This window comes from Cornus florida, unplaced genomic scaffold (assembly GCF_030987335.1).
Source record: "Cornus florida cultivar Cherokee Brave unplaced genomic scaffold, ASM3098733v1 CherokeeBrave_3.0.0_Hap2_Chr10, whole genome shotgun sequence".
NCBI classification, from domain to species: Eukaryota; Viridiplantae; Streptophyta; class Magnoliopsida; order Cornales; family Cornaceae; genus Cornus; species Cornus florida.
Genome location: NW_026775580.1, coordinates 29153249 through 29160753, shown reverse-complemented (window position 1 = coordinate 29160753; position 7505 = coordinate 29153249). Strand labels below are relative to the sequence as shown.

The following is a 7505-nucleotide window of genomic DNA, read 5'->3' as shown; positions in this document are numbered from 1 at the left end:
ATAAAATAGGTAATTTGTGGTAGAGTTTTATAGAAATTATTTTATTTTCTTTAAATATATCTTTATCTAATTAGATTTTCTTTTATTAAATGACTCATAATAAATAGATAAATACAGAATATATGTGATAGAGTTTTAAAGAAAATAAAATAGGTAATTTGTGTTAGAATTTTATAAAAATGATTTTATTTTCTTTAAATATAATCATAATAAATAGATAAATACATGTTATATGTGATTGAGTTTTATAGAAAATAAAGAGTTGATTTGGAGAAGAATTTTATAGAAATTATTTTATTTTCTTTAAATATATTATTGTCTAACTAGATTTTATTTTATTAAAAAAGTCATAATAAATAGATATTGTGATAGAGTTTTATAGAAAATAAAGTAGGTATTTTGTGGTAGATTTTATAAAAATTAATTTATTATATTATTAAAGTATAAAGAGTTTCAGTGTTTCAGTATTTCAATGTTTCAGTATTTCATTATTTATTAATTAATATAAAAAATGTTTATTGATTAATATAAATTACCTATTTATCTATTTATTATGAGTTTTTTTAATAAGAGACAAGAATTATTAATATAAAAAAATAGAAAAAAAAATTTTAATAGAAAAAATATTTATTAATTGATATAAAAAAAGTTTTTTAAAGAATTTTTATAAAACTCTAACATAAATTACCTCTGTATCTATTTTTTTTTTTTTTCCTCTTTTTGTTCCAATTTGTGTATTAAACCCGACATGTATATGTTTTTTTTTTCCTCTTTTTGGTCCCATCTGTGTATCTGTCATCCACATCTTTCTTTTCCCTTAGCTCCGACCACCAATCATTCATCCACATCTTTCTTTACCCTTAACTCCGACCACCAATCATTCCAAATCCTAATATTGAATGTATCTTCTCTTAATTCTATTTTTAGAGAGCAATTCATGAAAAATTGTCTTTCCTACTTTTTTTATGTTATTTTTAATTTTCTTAAGATAGAAAACTATCCTTAAAAAAAATTGAACTAACCATTTATATTTCTCCATTTTCAAAATCTACCTCAAATTTACTCGGGCAAATATAATGTTTTAACATGCCTGTTTCAAGAAAATAAATCAATCTTTGCTAAGACGAAATCGAAATCCAATCTAAAGCGGAGAGGTGGAGGTCTTGGTAGGGAAGATTGGGTTTGGAATGATTGACGACTGGAGCTAAGGAACAGATTACCTTGAATCCACAAGGTGGGTGTTTTGAATCTACAAAACAAAGAATAATTTCAGAGAAATCTGATATTTGTATAATTGAAATGAATGATCTACTCTACGGTACATGGACCGAAGTCACCTGAAAAATCTGTTAGTATGCATGTTTGGCCCCTGGCGGTCCAAACAAGTTATAAAGGCTTTAGTAATCAGTTCTATATCACCAAGTTATTACAAGTTCTTCATGTATCGATACATCTGCATATCCAAGTTATTTTCAACTTATAATTTTTCTTCAAATGCTATTTATATTTATTTCACATAGTACACACGCATATATGCATTTATATATAATTAATCATGAAATTATTGTATACCAAGGGTTCAAGTCTCTAAGGAGAAAAAAAGAAATTTATTCTATGAATTGTACCTTTAATCATTATCAAGAATGAGATATTCTTAATTGAAATTGATTAAATTATAAATTGATCGAGTAAATTATTTTAGAAGAACTAGGTGGATTTACTTATTAATATAACATGAGACGATTTTAGAAGAACTAATTGAAATTACTCATTGATCTAATAAGAGATGATTTTAGAAGAACTAATTGGATTTAAAATAGTAGTAATTCTAAGAGACTCAACGTCTCGACCAAAAAAATAAAAAACTGTTCAAATTTGCATGCTATCTCATCAAGCTTGAGTTAAAATTACCACACAACAATTAATTAATATGAACTTCTTCATCGATCCTCGAGTACATAATAAATTTGATTAAATAGTTGTTATTGATCTAATAGAAGATGATTTTAGAAGAACTAAATGAATTTAAAATAATAGTTCTAAAATACTCAATACTTTGACAAAAAATAAATAAATAAATAAAAATTATTTCAAATTTGGGTGTTATCTCATCAACTTTGTCCGAGTTAAAACTACCATGACAATTAATTAATATTGAAGCAATTGTAGGTCTTAAAAAAAAAAAAAGAAGATAATTTTTAAATAATAATTACAAAAAATGAAAATCTATATATTTATTTTATTTAATAAGTAGATGAATAATTTATTTTGTTAAATTAAGGAACAATTCTATTTTAGGACTTAAATAAAAAAATATCAAAAATAATATTTATCATATGTAAGGATGTACTTTTTATTTTTATTTTTATGTTAAAAGAATTTAATTTTTTATATATATATTTGACTTTTCACGAAATTTAACCCGGGAAAAAAAGGCGGTGAACTTAATATTTTTCATTTCCTGAGTTTGACTGATACCAATTAGACACGACCCACTTCATTTCTCAGTATTCATCGATCAGTTCATCTAGGGCTCATTGGCGATATCCACGAGGTGAACATTCGTGCCTCCTCTTCATCGTTATACAAGGTTTTTCATCAGATTTTTATCTCTTCCTAACAGATTACAAGGGTTTCATTGGTGATCTCCAACGATCAAGGATTTATCTACTATTATCAGATTAAAAAGTAAGTTCTCTTGCCTTCACTCTTAAGTTCTCTTGCCTTCACTCCTCTCTTTTTCTTCAGATCTTCATTAATGCACAAGGGTTTTAGATTGTAGAGTTTGTATTTTGAAAACCCCCACTCTAGTTGTTTGCAATGAAAAACGTACTAAAACCTGTATAATACACATACTAGCCCCTATTCTAATTGTAGATTATAGATTTTGTTGTTTGATAATCCCCATTCTCGTAACCATTCTAGGGTTTTATGGATTTTGGGGATTTTACTCAACCTACTACATCGGCTCTCCCTCTCAGTACATATATAATTCTGATAATGAAGTTATAAAATTTAGGAGCTTTATATATTAATTCATGTCCTAAGATTCAATTTCCTTTGTACCCAAGCTATGTATGAGCTAGGTGGGCCTTTTTTACTTGAAAGAAAAAAATATATCATACTCAGGAAGTAGTGCTACCAAATTTTGAGACGGAACTACTGCCTACTACAGCTCTTTCTTCTTCTTGGCTTCCATTTTGTAAATGGCATTTTCAATGTCTCTATCTTGCTGGGGTACACGACAATTGCTTTTTGCTTCCAAGATATTAGGAAATTAATTTTTTATCTTTAAATAAATGATAGAAATATCCCAGATTCAGTTAATTTTATTCTACAAGTTACAGGTTAAATTAGTACTGGGCTATTCTCAATTCACATTCCTACAAAAGACTACAGAGATTCACCGATGAATCTCACAAATTTGTTGTTTTGTCCCAAATTATGTCATAGAAGAAAACCACAACCTTAGTTATCCCCACATTAAGTGATTCACAATAATAAATTCAAAGAACAATCAGACACCTAAGTGCAAATTGCAAATTGATTATATTTTGCAATACAGAAGATACCTATAAAAGTATCTCAATCAACTTGTATAGTCAGTCTGGTCTAATTCATGAAAACAGAATGCTTGTCAAAGCAAAGAAACTTGTAATCACTAAAAGCATACTGAACAAAAAATCAGCTGAAAGCCAGTTTTAGAGTTCTGTCCTAATTGCACTCCTCTGTGTAATAGGCACTCTCACTTGTAACGTTGGATCAAAATACTCCTATTTTTGTCAATATCCATTTTTTCACCTAATCGTGATAGTTTATATTAAGAATACTTATAAAATAACCTTACTTTTATGTCCAAATAATTATTACTGTATCACATTTATAGTGGTCGTTTCCTCCACTTTATCCTCATTTAGTCAATTAAATAGAACTAATAGTTCCATACATTTAAGGTAATTAACAAATCAGTCATATAAGGGAAAAAAGAGGCGCGGGGGGGGGGGGGGGGGGGGGGAGGATTTGTTACCAGCTGTAGTGAAATTGAAAGCAAACACATACAAACTAATAAAAGAAAACCTCACCAGCATCAATTACAGAATCCCAATTGGGCTTTCCATCTTTCTCAAACTGTTTCAAATCCCAAGTCCTCCACCCATCTAGAGACCTCAAATTTAGATACCCCCTTCACGGCCGAACCATTAGGCCCCAAAAGACCCTCACCGGACTCCGATTTCGGCTCGGAATCGGTCACAGGGGCTTCAGGAACCTTCTGTTCAACCTTGCATGCCTTGTTGATGCCAATTGCATGCCTTGTATATTGATGGATGGGTTCTAATTAATATATTAAACTACTGCCTTTTCTTTTCATTAGTGAATTTTAAGCAATTTGGCTTTCGAAAATGACAAATTGCATGCCTTGTATATTGAATTTTGTTGTTTTCACACTCATTTGATTTTTCCTTTTAAATCAGAATTTGGGATGTTATTTAAACACAATAAATTTATATGTTTGGTAGGTTCTGACGGTGGGCTATAAGCATTGCTTGAGACGAGGGCGCTGTTATCGTGACTTCCTTTGATTCAAATTGTTGCTCTGGTTTGTTGTTTTTTATTCAATTATATTTTTATTGTGTTTTGTTCTTTTTTTTTTTTTTAATTTTTTTTTTTTTATTGTCAACATATAGGCTAATGCTTAACTTTGCATATTACATGTTTCTCTATGGACATTCATTATTGTTTCTCTTTTACAAGTTGATAATTTTCAAGTTAGTGGTATTCAGTGATCTTAATATGAGTTGTTGAATTCAATGGGATGAATCTGTTATATATATTATAAACAAAAAATTATATCCATTCAAAATTTGCTTGTAAATGAATCATGCTTTGCTGTTGTGCAGTCACGATTATCTTTATGGAGATAAAACCCTGTTTGCTTCAGTCTAAGAAATAGACAAATCTATTTAATAAAATTAGTTCGTGAAAAGAGATAAAAATAGGCTCCAGGGAGCCTTTCTCACATATTTGTTTTTCCTTTCTTTAATGTGTTCTATATTTTTAGAATTCTTAAAAAGCTTAAAAAAATTAAACTACATATATAATTTCTCTAAAGAATAAATATATATAAATAGGCTAAAAAGAAATAAATATGTGTAACATATAAGAAATTGGATGTGCACTTTGTTATATATGACTCTGATTGGCGGGATTTAGTTGACTGGATGGCTTTATTGCCTTGCAAATAGCCATAAAAAGATTTATGCTAATGCCCTTTCAATATTACAGACAAGATGATTCAATTACTGCTAAACGATTTTTATACATCCCATTTGGAAAAAAAATAACGAAAGTCATCTTCTTAACTAGTAGTTTTTATCTAAGGCTATCAGATTTTATGATTGCATTCAGAGCACAATCATGAACCTTGTGATGATCTCCAAGACATTAGAACTATCAATTAAGAAATAAATTTTTATAAAAGTTCAGATGGATTTTATAAAAAATCAACTTCAAATAAGGGAAATAATGCATTCAACTGATCAGGTCTTCTGAGTTGAATTGGCTTAAGATATTTTGTTTTCATTTGCATTTTTTTCTTTTTCTCTTTTGAGTTTTGAGTGCATCATCGTACTGTCAATACATAGAAATATAATATTCTTTAGAGAGCCGACTTAAAAATTTCAGTTTTGGCGGCAGAAGAAATTATTAAGAATAAATTGATTCTTGTTTTCTCTTTTTATTATATTTTTTTTGGTTGAACAGTTCAGTAAACTCTGGACTTATAATTGAAATCAGACATCTTTATTTGACTGGATGTATGTAGTTCGATATGGATTAACCTCCATTTGGAGATGGAAATATGTTTTTTTTTGGGACTAAGAAATATGTTTTTTTTTTTTTTTTTTTTTTTTTTTTTTTTCCCGTTAAATATGATTAAGAAATTTCAAGCACTAAACTAGACAGTAAACAGTCACATGAACTAGATTTGTCAAAGAGTAGTATTAGTTAGGTTTTTATAGATCAAGCTTGAGTAGCTAGCTTGTCTCCAAAGCACTTCTAAGGTGTTGAAACTGTGCTGAAGTACGTGGCGGCAGCTAATAAAAGAGTTGATGATGCCGAAGAAAAGGCTAGGAATGTAAAGCACTGTTGTGATGGTATAGTCATTGTTAGTTATTTATTTATTTTTTTTCAGTTAAACTTCACTTAATTATTAAACTAAAAAAAGTGATCCGAAATGGGTTTAAATAATCTTCTATTACACAACAGATTGATTATAAATTATTTACTACTGGTGCAAATTGAATTTGAACCTTTATTCATAGTTTTTATAGTTCACACTATATTTAAAATGTTTATACGCTGATTCATATCCTATTATAAAGGTAGGTTACTGTGATTATGCTAAATCAAAAGGGTTGGATGTAGGTATATCAGTAGGGCTTGACATTTGTACTTGATGTTATGTTACATTTTTTTTAAAACTTTAAATTAATATTACATTTTAATTAGTAGGTACAGCTTCCAATAGTATCCTACCAACTCACTAATGAAAATTTTTCAAAAAAAAAAAAAAAAAAAAAAGGTTCACTTGTGAAAATGTTTTAATTTATTTTTCTTATTCTGAATCTAGTTTTATTCTTTATTTTATACAAACAAATTTGCTACACTTACGTGACACATCGGGAAACAGTCTGGTGGAATGGACTAGATCACACTTGTTATGGGACGATAGTTTTTTTGTTTGCGTGTCCAGCCTTGGATTTATTCTCCACTATGATTGTATTGATAGAATGGAAGCAATAAAGCTGTAATTATTATTCAATGTAGGATGATTAGAGTGTTGTCATCTTTTGATTCTTGATGATAAAATATCTTTTAACTTTCTGACACTTCCTATTTAGTTTTAAGATATTGTATTTTCTAATTGGAACACTTTTGAAAAAAGATGTATTGTCATGCTCATCATATGAACTATGGAAAAAGATGTATTATCATGCTTATTATATGAACTATTATTTATTTTCTTTTCAGTTAGATTAGTGTTTATAACCTATAAATTTCTTGTTTCTTTGGACAGGCAATCTCTATCATGCCCAAGAGAAGTTATATCTTGGAGACAAATTGCTTCTAATAGAAGGGATGCTGTGGTTAAAACTATTATTCTAGAGTCTACAGATGCTAAAAGAGACACCGAGAGTCTGCTAAGTTTAGAAAGAGAATATTAAGGCTTTGGAGCAAATGTGTACAACCATCCCGGATAATAAGCAACAATGTGATATTTTTCGTTCGTTATCCATCTTTTGTTTTTTAAAGGACATGTTAGTTTTTTTTTTTATAGTTTTATCTTTGTTTTTTTAATCGATATGCCATTGGTATATGTATGTAATGGACAAGCCATGTATGGACGTATTTAGTAATTTATTTTTTGGTAAAATATGTATGTAATGGACAAGTCATGGATGTATTTAATTTGGTAAAATAAATTACTTTTTATGGTTTTATTATAA

The 7505-nt window shown here is 28.6% G+C and overlaps 1 long non-coding RNA gene across 1 annotated transcript; it reads left to right on the top strand.

Annotated features, from left to right (window-relative positions):
• The first annotated feature begins 2470 nt into the window (after positions 1-2470).
• Positions 2471-7505, top strand: LOC132279594 (uncharacterized). Its single transcript, XR_009471356.1, has 3 exons — positions 2471-2688; positions 4518-4597; positions 7076-7505. It is a non-coding gene; the product is annotated as an uncharacterized LOC132279594 (long non-coding RNA).